Here is a 14,635-nt window from a genome sequence, read left to right as displayed (position 1 = left end):
GCTGACTGCTTTGAGATTGAAAAACCTCGCCTAGAGAAGACTAGGCGTTCAGAGAAGGTTATTGATACCATGATTCAGGCTCGTAAGCCGGTAATTCGCAAGATATACCATAAGGTGTGGCGTACATATCTTTACTGGTGTGAATCTAGAGGTTTCCCTTGGAGTCAGGTGAGGGTTCCCCACATTCTGTCTTTTCTTTAGGAGGGCCTGGTAAGGGCTTGTCAGTCAGTACTCTGAAGGTCCAGATCTCTGCCCTTTCGATTATTTTGCATAAACGTCTGGCCGACTTGCTAGATGTTCAATCTTTTGTTCAGGCCTTGGTCAGAATCAGACCTGTGTTTAAAACTGTTGCTCCTCATTGGAGCCTTAATCATGTTCTTCTGCAGCAGGCTCCGTTTGAGCCTATGATATTAAATTATTGTCTTGGAAGGTTTTGTTTCTTCTGCTCGTAGAGTCTCAGAGCTTTTGACTCTACAGTGTGACCCCCCCCTTATCTTCATTTCCATGCAGATAAGGCGGTCCTTCTTACCAAATTGGGATTTCTTCCTAAGGTGGTTTCGGACTACACTAAGAATCGGGAAATTGTCATTCCTTCGTTCTGTCCTAATCCTTCTCATAAGGAACGTCTGTTACATAACCTGGATGTTGTGCATGCCTTGAAGTTTTGTCTGCAGGCTACTAGGGATTTTCGGCAATCAACTGCACTTTTTGTGGTGTTTTCTGGTAACAGAAGAGCCAGAAGGCCACTTCTACTACTCTTTCCTTTTGGTTGAGAAGTGTCATTTGATTGGCCTATGAGACAGCTGAACAACAGCATCCTGAGAGGATTACGGCTCATTCCATTAAGGCTATCTCTTCTTCCTGGGCCTTTAAAAACTAGTCTTCTGTGGAGCAAATCTGCAAGGCGGCCACTTGGTCTTTGTTGCATACATTTTCCAAATTCTATGTTTTTGCCTCTGCTGAGGCTTCTTTTGGAAGGAAAGTTCTTCAAGCGGTGGTGCCTTCCGTTTAGGTATGCCGGTCTTGTTCTCCCTCCCTTCCATTCTTTGTCCTCTAGCTTGGGTGGTTCCCACTAGTAATTAGAATGGATTTGTGTACTCTCCATGCCATTGGAAAGAAAACTAAATTTTATGCTTACCTAATAAATGATTTTCTTTCCTGGCATGGAGAGTCCACAACCTGCCCTTATTTAAATTTTGAGACGCCTTTTGTCATTTTCTAAACTTCAGTCACCTCTATACCCTTTGTGTCCTCTTCTCTTTCCATATTCCTTCGGCTGAATGACTGGGGGATTGTTGGAAGTGGGAGGATACGTAAAGCTTTGCTGGGGCGTTCTTTGCCTCCTCCTGGTGGCCACGAGTTGAATTCCCACTAGTAATTAGAATGGATTTGTGGACTCTCCATGCCAGGAAATAAAATAATTTATCAGGTAAGCATACATTTAGTTTTTTGCTTGCTGGCTGACATTAAAATGGGTCAGTCTGTAAGAAGTTTGGAGTAGTGAGGTGGAAGTATATATGTTTTCACCTGATTTTAAATTTAGACTTATAAATACATATTTTGTTTTTGGGGAGGTCCATCAACCAAGGATAACATTGCTTTTCTATTTTGTATCTCCTATTCTTGGAAATTAGATACAATGAAGTAGCTATCGATCTGATCAAACTTCACCTTAATAGTCTCCTAGGATTTTTTCCATGTTTGATCTTTAAAAGGAAATGAAACCCAACATTATCTTTTCATGATTCAGATAGAGAATACAATTTTCAACCACATTTCAATTTGCTTATGTTATCTAATTTGCTTCATTCTTTAGATATCCATTATTAAAGAAATGGCAATGCACATGGGTGAGCCAATCACACAATTCATTTATGTGCAGCCACCAATCAGCAGGTGCTGAACCTATTTAGATATGCTTTTAAACAAAGGATATCAATAGAATGAAGTAAATTGGAAAGTTGTTTAAATGTCATGCTATTCTTAAAGAGACAGTCTACACCAGAATTGTTATTGTTTTAAAAGATAGATAAGCCCTTGTTTACCCATTCCCTAGTTTTGCATAACCAACACAGTTATATTTATATATTTTTTACCTCTGTGATTATCTTGTATCTAAGCCTTTGCAGACTGCCCCTTTATTTCAGTTCTTTTGACAGACTTGCAGTTTAGCACAGTGTTATCTATATGAAAAACATGAACTAACACCCTCTAGTGGTGAAAAACCTGTTAAAATGCATTCTTAAGTGGCAGCCTTCAATGTCTAAGAAATTAGCATATGATCCTCCTAGGTTAAGCTTTCAACTAAGAATACCAAGAGAACAAAGAAAAATTGGTAATAAAAGTAAATTGGAAAATTGTTTAAAATGTCATGCCCTATCTGAATCATGAACATTTTTTTTGGACTAGACTGTCCCTTTAATCATGAAAGAAAAAATGTGGGTTTTATGTCCCTTTAACGTTATATATTTTAATTAAAACCATCGTTCTAAAACTGAATTCATACATGGAAAAAAATTGTGTGTGAGGGTGGGGCTTGTTTTTTGCTTTTCAAGGGGCACTCAAGTCAAAATAAACTTGTTATTCAGATACAGTATGCAGTTATAAAACACTTTCCAATTTACTTCCATTATCAAATTTTGCACAGTTTTCTTATATTCACACTTTCTGGGGAACAAGATCCTACTGAGCATGTGCACAAGCTTACAGGGTATACGTTTACTAGTCTGTGATTGGCTGATTGTCACATGATACAGGGGGCTGGAAAATAGAAAAAATTAATTTGTCAGAAAAAAAAACAACTACTGCTTATTAAGTGTTATTGCATTATCTTGTTATTATGTACTTGTGAATTATGTAATTCTACTGCATTGAGTGGTACTATAAATCCGTGTAAGGTGTATTTCAGTCTATAGAAAAACTTTCATAATGATAAAACGGCAAAATCTAGTTTAACACACGATAAACAAAAATGTATAGAAAACAGGTGTATCACAAGCTTTTTCAAGTACATTTCAGGTATTTTTATGGAAGCGAAAGTTACTTGGCTAAAACATAAGTAAAACAACGGATACCATTAATCCAATTTTAATGACGGTTGCCTTATATGTTTAGAAGCAGGTTTTTTATCTTAACTAATAATGTAAAAAAATTACTTTTGATGACACAAATTAACATGTAGTAGCGTATTTTTTTTTTTTTATTGAGGTTTAGGCAATGCACAAATACAGAATGTAGCAAAAATTGTAGTTACATGACAGTCTTGTATACTCAAGCAGGCATATGTGTAATATAGGTTCATTGATAACAGCAGAACAGTGGGACAAAGAATAATGCTTACAGTAACTGACATAATTATTGTGCCATATACATTGTGAACCCTCCAAAACACACAGGAGGCCACTTTTGGACCTCAAATGAGAAGGTAGGTAATTAGTTTAATGGAGGGTATATTGACATGTAGGTAACCACTCATGGGTTACTTTTAGTGAACCTCAGTTTTTTATTATTTAATCATATGTAATGAACTATATATTATCGTAGTGAGGACTAAAGACTGTAATTGCTCTAAATTGTATAATAGTTATATTATTAACCATGAAAACTCTGGGAGACAGGGGAGAATATTAAAAGTATAGGGGAGGTCTTATCCGTAAAAAGGGAATGCCATATTCCTATATCTATAAACCTAGTCGATATATGTTTCTATCAGGTAGATTATTTCTGTAAAGATTATTTATACAACAAGTAAGTTCAACAGGCTAGTTGCGTGTTTTCAATTCAATTGGGGAAGCAAAGCAAATGGTGAATACAACACAATACCTCCAATGGTCTAAAAAACTGGGAGTTATGGTCAGTATATTTAATTGTGTGCATAATTTAGAAATATGGCCATTTAGCATACATATAAAAATATGCTGAAAATATCAGACTGCTAGAAAAACCATGATAGATACTATACATACTTATGTAATTTAGAATGTTGTCTACTGCAGTTAGTATCAGACGAGAATCTGAGTTTTTAGGAAAAAAAACTTGTTAACAAGTCTCAGTAAGTAAATTCTATCTAGGGGTAAAATAACCAAGCCGCCCCCGGCGGCAGGCAACTGATGTTAATTTATATTAACACTAGTATGATATAATAAATAATAAATTCTATATGTAACTTAAACATTTCTTGCATCGCCACCCATAGTGTATATACTAGAAAGCAATAATACTCAAGTACTAGAAGCTCAGAAAATAGATAACTTATATTATATGGCCAAAATAAAATTCTTGTATTAGTGCTTACAATGTATAATATTTAGCTAGAATTTTGATTCAAAGGGAGCTTCAAACAGAGGTAGCACCTGTATGAAAGTTAGCTAAAATATAAGCCTCACACTTTCTCACTCACAGGATGCAGTCATTGTGCAATCTAAGTGAACATTTCTAAGTATGCGAATATATTACCCACCATATCAAAAATATTAAGCAACAGTAGGGAGGAATATACTTTCCTTGCTAAAGTTATTATAAAGTTATCTAAACTGGAATATAACTAATTTTAAACAGTAAATTAAAGCAATATACAAAAAGATAACCATTTTATGGGTACTCGTACTGTCTTGCAAGAGGATTATACCCAGCGTAGGATAAAACATATACACTCTCCCTCTTTACTGAGCAGTAGTTGGTAAAGGAATAATTAACTAGCCAACACCCCATGTGGACTTGGACCGCTTGCAACAACAACAACAACAAAAAAAACACACGAAAAACCTCTATTAAACATTGGTTCGTCAGCTTTTGTGAGGGCTGTAGGAACTTAGTATGCCCCAATACCATGTAACCTTATCTACTCATCTTCACATTAGGGCAAGTCAGGCTCTCTGGTGTTTTCCCAGAGTCAAAGAACGATCTCCAATATTGATGTTGACAGACCATGTGTACACTCGTATAAGCTTAGGGACGTATGCCGTATAAATTACTGGTGAAAGCGGCAGAGCCTACTAGCTTCAGACGTTTAAGTAAATGAACCATGAGCTGTATAGGTTTCACATCGTCTGAGAGAGCAGCTACAACTGTAACAGGCATTGTATCCCCACTTAAATCGCCATGTTGGTCCTCAACCTGTGTACCAGGGTATATGCGTTTTTGTTTTATTTCGGCCGTGGAAAGTTCCTTTTCTCGACCACCAACACCTGGAGTCACCACTGTGACATGGTCATCTACTTCGTTGCAGTTCTTTGCTGGCTTCCCAGGGCCATGTGAATTTTGGGTGTCTCCATTAAGTATTGCAGGACTAGCAATTCAGTCTGGAGCTTATGTAGGTAATTTCTTTCCAGTCCATGAGCTAGTGACGTATGGGATATACATTCCTACCAGGAGGGGCAAAGTTTCCCAAACCTCAAAATGCCTATAAATACACCCCTCACCACACCCACAAATCAGTTTTACAAACTTTGCCTCCTATGGAGGTGGTGAAGTAAGTTTGTGCTAGATTCTACGTTGATATGCGCTCCGCAGCAGGTTGGAGCCCGGTTCTCCTCTCAGCGTGCAGTGAATGTCAGAGGGATGTGAGGAGAGTATTGCCTATTTGAATTCAATGATCTCCTTCTACGGGGTCTATTTCATAGGTTCTCTGTTATCGGTCGTAGAGATTCATCTCTTACCTCCCTTTTCAGATCGACGATATACTCTTATTTATATACCATTACCTCTGCTGATTTTCGTTTCAGTACTGGTTTGGCTTTCTACAACATGTAGATGAGTGTCCTGGGGTAAGTAAATCTTATTTTCTGTGACACTCTAAGCTATGGTTGGGCACTTTTTTATAAAGTTCTAAATATATGTATTCAAACATTTATTTGCCTTGACTCAGGATGTTCAACATTCCTTATTTCAGACAGTCAGTTTCATATTTGGGATAATGCATATGAATAAATCATTTTTTTCTTACCTTAAAAATTTGACTTTTTCCCTGTGGGCTGTTAGGCTCGCGGGGCTGAAAATGCTTCATTTTATGCATCATTCTTGGCGCGGACTTTTTTGGCGCAAATGTTTTTTTTTCTTCTTTTTCCGGCGTCATACGTGTCGCCGGAAGTTGCGTCATTTTTGACGTTCTTTTGCGCCAAAAGTGTCTGCGTTCCGGATGTGGCGTCATTTTTGGCGCCAAAAACATTTAGGCGCCAAGTAATGTTTGCTTTATATGTTGTTTTTTCTATTACATATTGCAAGATGTCCCACGTTGAAACTGAGTCAGAAGATACTTCTGGAAAATCGCTGCCTGGGGCTGGAGCTACCAAAGCTAAGTGTATCTACTGTAAACTTAAGGTATCTGTTCCTCCAGCTGTTGTTTGTACTGTTTTGTCATGACAAACTGTTAATGCAGATAATATTTCCTTTTGTACTGTTACATTACCTGTTGCTGTTCTGTCAACATCTAATACTCAGAGTGTTCCTGATAACATAAGAGATTTTGTTTCTAAATCCATTAAGAAGGCTATGTCTGTTATTCCTCCTTCTAGTAAACGTAAAAAGTCTTTTAAAACTTCTCATATTTCAGATGAATTTTTAAATGAACATCATCATTCTGATTCTGATAATGGTTCTTCTGGTTCAGAGGATTCTGTCTCAGAGGTTGATGCTGATAAATCTTTATTTATTTAAATCTTTATTATTTAAAATGACATTTATTCGTTCTTTACTTAAAGAAGTCCTAATTGCATTAGAAATTGAGGATTCTGGTCCTCTTGATACTAAATCTAAACGTTTAGATAAGGTTTTTAAATCTCCTGTAGTTAATCCAGAAGTTTTTCCTGTCCCTAGTGCTATTTCTGAAGTAATTTCCAGGGAATTGAATAATTTGGGTAATTCATTTACTCCTTCTAAACGTTTTAAGCAATTATATCCTGTGCCATCTGACAGATTAGAGTTTTGGGACAAAATCCCTAAGTTGATGGGGCTGTCTCTACTCTTGTTAAGCGTACTACTCTTCCTACGGCAGATGGTACTTCCTTAAGGATCCTTTAGATAGGAAAATTGAATCCTTTCTAAGAAAAGCTTACTTGTGTTCAGGTAATCTTCTTAGATCTGCTATATCTTTAGCGGATGTTGCTGCAGCTTCATCTTTTGGTTAGAAGCTTTAGCGCAACAAATAGCAGATCATAATTCTCATAGCATTTTTATTCTTCAACATGCTAATAATTTTATTTGTAATGCCATCTTTGATATCATTAGAGTTGATGTCAGGTATATGTCTCTAGCTATTTTAGCTAGAAGAGCTTTATGGCTTAAGACTTGGAATGCTGTTATGTCTTCTAAGTCTACTCTGCTTTCCCTTTCTTTCCAGGGTAATAATCGTTTTCGTTCTTTTTGTCACCACAAGGAACAAAAACCTGATCCTTCATCCTCAGGAGCGGTATCAGTTTGGGAACCATCTCCAGTCTGGAATAAATCCAAGCCTTTTAGAAAATCAAAGCCAGCTCCTAAGTCCACATGAAGGTGCGGCCCTCATTCCAGCTCAGCTGGTAGGGGGCAGATTACGTTTTTTCTAAGAAATTTGGATCAATTCTGTTCACAATCTTTGGATTCAGAACATTGTTTCAGAAGGGTACAGAATTGGCTTCAAGATAAGGCCTCCTGCATAGAGATTTTTTCTTTCCCGTGTCCCAGTAAACCCAGCGAAGGCTCAAGCATTTCTGAAATGTGTTTCAGATCTAGAGTTGACTGGAGTAATTTTGCCAGTTCCAGTTCTGGAACAGGGACTGGGGTTTTATTCAAATCTCTTCATTGTACCAAAGAAGGAAAATTCCTTCAGACCAGTTCTGGATCTAAAAATATTGAATTTGTTATGTAAGGATACCAATATTCAAAATGGTAACTGTAAGGACTATCCTGCCTTTTGTTCAACAAGGGCATTATATGTCTACTATAGATTTACAGGATGCATATCTGCATATTCCGATTCATCCAGATCACTATCAGTTTCTGAGATTCTCTTTTCTAGACAAGCATTACCAGTTTGTGGCTCTGCCGTTTGGCCTAGCTACAGCTCCAAGAATTTTTACGAAGGTTCTCGGTGCCCTTCTGTCTGTAATCAGAGAACAGGGTATTGTGGTATTCCTTATTTGGACGATATCTTGGTACTTGCTCAGTCTTCACATTTAGCAGAATCTCATTCGAATCGACTTGTGTTGTTTCTTCAACATCATGGTTGGGGGATCAATTTACCAAAAAGTTCATTGATTCCTCAGACTTGGGTAACCTTTTTAGGTTTTCAGATAGATTCAGTATCCATGACTCTATCTTTGATAGACATGAGACGTCTAAAGTTGATATCAGCTTGTCGAAACCTTCAGTCACAATCTTTCCCTTCGGTAGCCTTATGCATGGAAATTCTAGGTCTTATGACTGCGGCATCGGACGCGATCCCCTTTGCTCGTTTTTCATGCGGCCTCTTCAGCTCTGTATGCTGAACCAGTGGTGCAGGGATTACACAAAGATATCTCAATTAATATCTTTAAAACCGATTGTACGACACTCTCTGACGTGGTGGACAGATCACCATCGTTTAGTTCAGGGGGCTTCTTTTGTTCTTCCGACCTGGACTGTAATTCAACAGATGCAAGTCCTACAGGTTGGGGAGCTGTGTGGGGGTCTCTGACAGCACAAGGGGTTTGGGAATCTCAGGAGGTGAGATTACCGATCAATATTTTGGAACTCCGTGCAATTTTCAGAGCTCTTCAGTCTTGGCCTCTTCTAAAGAGAGAATCGTTCATACATCAATCATCAAGGAGGGACTCACAGTCCTCTGGCTATGAAAGAAGTATCTCGAATTCCGGTATGGGCGGAATTCAGCTCTTGTCTAGTTTCTGCGGTTCATATCCCAGGTATAGACAATTGGGAAGCGGATTATCTCAGTCGCCACACGTTTCATCCGGGCGAATGGTCTCTTCTCCCAGAGGTATTTCTTCAGATTGTTCAAATATGGGGTCTTCCAGAAATAGATCTGATGGCTTCTCATCTAAACAAGAAACTTCCCAGGTATCTGTCCAGATCCAGGGATCCTCAAGCGGAAGCTGTGGATGCGTTGTCACTTCCTTGGAAGTATCATCCTGCCTATATCTTTCCGCCTCTAGTTCTTCTTCCAAGAGTAATCTCCAAGATTCTGAAGGAATGCTCATTTGTTCTGCTGGTGACTCCAGCATGGCCTCTCAGGTTTTTGGTATGCGGATCCTTTCCGGATGGCCTCTTGCCAACCGTGGACTCTTCCGTTAAGACCAGACCTTCTGTCACAAGGTCCTTTTTTTCCATCAGGATCTCAAATCCTTAAATTTAAAGGTATGGAGATTGAACGCTTGATTCTTAGTCAAAGAGGTTTCTCTGACTCTGTGATTAATACTATGTTACAGGCGCGTAAATCCGTATCTAGGGAGATATATTATAGAGTCTGGAAGACTTATATTTCTTGGTGTCTTTCTCATCATTTTTCCTGGCATTCTTTTAGAATTCCGAGAATTTTACAGTTTCTTCAGGATGGTTTGGATAAAGGTTTGTCTGCAAGTTCCTTGAAAAGACAAATCTCTGCTCTTTCTGTTCTTTTTCACAGAAAGATTGTTAATCTTCCTGATATTCGTTGTTTTGTACAAGCTTTGGTTCGTATAAAACCTGTCATTAAGTCAATTTCTCCTTCTTGGAGTTTGAATTTGGTTCTGGGGGCTCTTCAAGCTCCTCCGTTTGAACCTATGCATTCTTTGGACATTAAATTACTTTCTTGGAAAGTTTTGTTCCTTTTGGCCATCTCTTCTGCCAGAAGAGTTTCTGAATTATCTGCTCTTTCTTGTGAGTCTCCTTTTCTGATTTTTCATCAGGATAAGGCGGTGTTGCGAACTTCTTTTAAATTTTTACCTAAGGTTGTGAATTCTAACAACATTAGTAGAGAAATTGTGGTTCCTTCATTATGTCCTAATCCTAAGAATTCTAAGGAGAAATCATTGCTTTCTTTGGATGTAGTTAGAGCTTTGAAATATTATGTTGAAGCTACTAAGAATTTCCGAAAGACTTCTAGTCTATTTGTCATCTTTTCTGGTTCTAGGAAAGGTCAGAAGGCTTCTGCCATTTCTTTGGCATCTTGGTTGAAATCTTTAATTCATCATGCTTATGTCGAGTCGGGTAAAACTCTGCCTCAAAGGATTACATCTCATTCTACTAGGTCAGTTTCTACTTCCTGGGCGTTTAGGAATGAAGCTTCGGTTGTTCAGATTTGCAAAGCAGCAACTTGGTCTTCTTTGCATACTTTACTAAATTCTACCATTTTGATGTGTTTTCTTCTTCTGAAGCAGTTTTTGGTAGAAAAGTACTTCAGGCAGCTGTTTCAGTTTGATTCTTCTGCTTATAATTTCAGTTTTTTTCATTATAAGTTTTAAACTTTGTTTGGGTGTGGATTATTTTTAGCGGAATTGGCTGTCTTTATTTTATCCCTCCCTCTCTAGTGACTCTTGCGTGGAAGATCCACATCTTGGGTAGTCATTATCCCATACGTCACTAGCTCATGGACTCTTGCTAATTACATGAAAGAAAACATAATTTATGTAAGAACTTACCTGATAAATTCATTTCTTTCATATTAGCAAGAGTCCATGAGGCCCACCCTTTTTTGTGGTGGTTATGCTTTTTTGTATAAAGCACAATTATTCTAATTCCTTATATTTATGCTTCGCACTTTTTTCTTATCACCCCACTTCTTGGCTATTCGTTAAACTGATTTGTGGGTGTGGTGAGGGGTGTATTTATAGGCATTTTGAGGTTTGGGAAACTTTGCCCCTCCTGGTAGGAATGTATATCCCATACGTCACTAGCTCATGGACTCTTGCTAATATGAAAGAAATGAATTTATCAGGTAAGTTCTTACATAAATTATGTTTTTGAGAAGGCTTCTTTCAGCTGGTGTTGAAGGCTGCAAAAGTAGTCATCTAGTAGCCGCAAGGTCTGGTGCTCCCATTTATCCAGTATCTCTCCGATTTTCACGGAACAACTCGGGCTGTTTACAGGTAGCATAATTTCACTTAAAATAATAGTGGGTATTATACAAATTTGATGTAGCTAGTCTCAGTCCTCATGGAAAATAAATTTTTATAGTCCAACTAGCAGACATCTGTTGTGCGATTACTGTCAGGGTACCAGGAAACAGACTGAGACATGAAGTGCAAAAATAATCACACCTTTCTTTTACAAGATATGAGGAGTCCACAGATTTCATCCTTACTTATGGGATATCGCCTCCTGGTCAGCAGGAGGAGGCAAAGAGCACCACAGCAGAGATATATATATATATATATATATATATATATATATATATATATATATATATATATATATTCTCCTTCCTTCCCTCCCACTTCAGTCATTCTCTTTGACTGTGTTAGTGATAGGAAGAGGTAAAGTGAGGTGTTAGTTTTAGATTCTTCAATCAAGTGTTTATTATTTTTAAAGTAGTGCCACTGAGTGCTACTTTGAGCTAGGGTGTAGCCTAGACCAGACCCATCTCTTCAGTATCAAAAGAGAAGCATTTGGTGGCTTTAAAGCAATGGGAACTTGTGTGACATAATTCTCACTGTGCCTCCCATACTGTGATGCTACCCTTTCGGTGATGGCCTAAGCTGCAATTAACTCAGGCTTCATCTTCTTGCAGGACTACAGGAGGTTTATATATGCTGATCACACTAAGGGGCTTCAGGCTTGGCTTTCGGCCAAATTTCATCCGATTTCAGTCGGACAACATCACGACTGTGGATTACATCAATCATCAGGGAGGAACAAGGAGTTCCTTAGCGATGACAAAAGTATCCAATATAATTTGGTGGGCGGAAGCTCACTCTTGTTATCTGTCAGCAATCTACATCCCAGGAGTGGACAACTGGGAAGTGGATATTTTGAGCAGACAGACGTTTCATCCGGGGGAATGGGAACTCCATCCGGAGGTCTTTGCCAACCTGATTCTCAGATGGGGCAGACCGGAGCTGGTTATTATGGCATCTCGTTAGAATGCCAAGCTCCCGAGATACGGATCCAGGTCCAGGGATCCTCAGGCCGTTCTGATAGATGCCTCGGCAGTGCCTTGGTCATTCAACCTAGCTTATGTGTTTCCACCGTTTGCTCTCCTTCCCCGGGAGATTGCTAGAGGGCCTCAGTGATTTTCAAAGTTCCTGCGTGGCTTCGCAGGACTTGGTATGCCGATCTGGTGGACATGTCCTCTCTGCCGCCATGGAAGCTCCCATTGAGGCAGGACCTTCTCATTCAGGGACCCTTCCATCATCCGAATCTATTTCCTCTGCAGCTGACTGCTTGGAGATTGAACGCTTGATTTTATCTAAGCGAGGGTTCTCTGATTCGGTCATTGATACCTTGATCCAGGCACGTAAACCTGTTGCTAGAAAGATTTACCATAAGATATGGAGTAAATATCTTTATTGGAATCCAAGGGCTACTTATGGAGTAAGATTAGGATTCCTAGGATTTTATCTTTTATCCAAGAAGGATTGGAGAAAGGGTTATCAGCAAGTTCCTTAATCGAACAGATTTCTGCTTTATCTATTTTGCTACACAAACGTCTGGCTGAAATTCCGGATGTTCAATCTTTTTGTCAGGCTCTGACTAGAATCAGGCCTGTGTTTAGACTTACTGCTCCTCCTTGGACTTTGAATGTAGTTCTTAATGTTCTTCAAGGGGTTCCGTTTGAACCTATGCATTCCATAGATATTAAATTCTTATCTTGGAAAATTTTATTTTTGGTTGCTATTTCTTCTGCTCGCAGAGTTTCTGAGCTTTCGGCATTACAATATGAGTCTCCTTATCTTATTTTTCATTCCGATAAGGTAGTGTTACGTATCAAACCTGGTTTTCTTCCTAAGGTTGTTTCCAACAAAAACATTTATCAGGAAATTGTTTCTTCATTTTTTCCTAATCCTTCTAAGAAGGAACGTCTGTTACATAACTTGGACGTGGTCCATGCCCTGAAGTTTTACTTGCAGGAGACTAAAGAATTTCGTCAATCATCTTCATTATTTGTTGATTTTTCTGGAAAACGTAGGGGCCAGAAAGCTACGGTTACCTTTCTTTCTTTTTGGCTGAAGAGTATCATCTGTTTTGCTTATGAGACTGCTGGACAGCAGCCTCCTGAAAGAATTACGGCTCATTCTACTAGGGCTGTGGCTTCCTCTTGGGCATTTAAAAAAATGATGCTTCGGTTGAACAGGTTTGCAGGGCTGCAACTTTGTAGTTTCTTCACACTTTTTCCAAATTTTACAAATTTGATACTTTTGCCTCGTCCGAGGCTGTTTTTTGGGAGATAGGTTCTTCAAGCAGTGGTGCCTTCCGTTTAGGTTCCTGTTTTGTCCCTCCCTTTCATCCGTGTCCTATAGCTTCGGTATTGTATCCCATAAGTAAGGATGAAATCCGTGGACTTGTCATATCTTGTAAAAGAAAAGGAAATTTATGCTTACCTGATAAATTTATTTATTTTACGATATGACGAGTCCACGGCCCACCCTGTCATTTTCTAAGGCAGGTCTTTATTTTTGTTAAACTTCAGTCACCTCTGCACCTTGGCTTTTCCTTTCTCTTCCTAACTTCGGTCGAATGACTGGAGTGGGAGGGAAGGGAGGAGCTATATATACAGCTCTGCTGTGGTGCTCTTTGCCTCCTCCTGCTGACCAGGAGGCGATATCCCATAAGTAAGGATGAAATCCGTGGACTCGTCATATCGTAAAAGAAATAAATTTATCAGGTAAGCATAAATTTCCTTTTTATTAATAATAATAAAAAGTCCACAAGCCAAATGACAAGCCAGGAGTCAAAGTCAGAGCTGGTAGTCAGACGAGCTGAGTCAGGAGCCAAAGCGAGTAGTCAGACGAGCCGGGATCAGGAACTAGGAAAACAGCCGGGATCAGGAACTAGGATAACAGCTGGGATCAGCAACAAGCTAAAGACCAGGAACCAGAAGGGATGACAGACAAGCCAGGTATTACAAGGAACTAACGAACAAGTCTGAGACAACGCAAGGGCAAAAGCATACTGAACAGAGACCCTTTAAATAATAAGTGTGACATCATTATCCTGGGACTGCAACCTGTCTCACACTGATGATGTTCACCAGTTTGGACATACGAGAGCGCCAAGATGAGTGAGCAGCGTTACGCACTTTGCATCAGATTCAGTGAGAGAGGTAAGTAAAATGACAGTCAGCAGCAAATAGCAAACAAAGCAGTGTGAAATCCTGACAATTACCTGGCAAACCGGTGGGGGGTTGTTGGGATCTGTACAATAGGCCGCCACCTGAGATCCAACGGTCCAGATCAGACCACGGGATTTGAAATGTGACATACTGTATAGTGTTCTCTAAGTTCACTTTCAGGCTATACCATTTATATGCTTTGATGAGAAGAGATTTCTAAGATATTTGGCGGAAAATAATATAATACCTCGCAGCTCCTGATATGGCAGCCTGTCATGACTGCAGCTTGGACAAGCCCCCTATTTTATAGTTTAAAAGTGTGATATGAACTTTATTTTGCACCTTTATTAAAAGCATAAAAAAATAAAATGCTGTCATAGTTTAGTATCTGCAAAAACTTTAAACTGTGCATTTTTT

The 14,635-nt window shown here is 38.9% G+C and overlaps 1 protein-coding gene across 2 annotated transcripts in view; it reads left to right on the top strand.

Annotated features, from left to right (window-relative positions):
* Positions 1 to 14,635, top strand: part of PCNT (pericentrin) — a 470,255-nt gene that overhangs the window by 170,734 nt on the left and 284,886 nt on the right. The gene's annotated exons all lie outside the window — the stretch shown is intronic.

Source organism: Bombina bombina, chromosome 1 (assembly GCF_027579735.1).
Source record: "Bombina bombina isolate aBomBom1 chromosome 1, aBomBom1.pri, whole genome shotgun sequence".
Classification (NCBI taxonomy): domain Eukaryota; kingdom Metazoa; phylum Chordata; class Amphibia; order Anura; family Bombinatoridae; genus Bombina; species Bombina bombina.
Note: the sequence above shows the minus strand (reverse complement) of the source record. Positions and strands in the feature narration are given on the sequence as shown.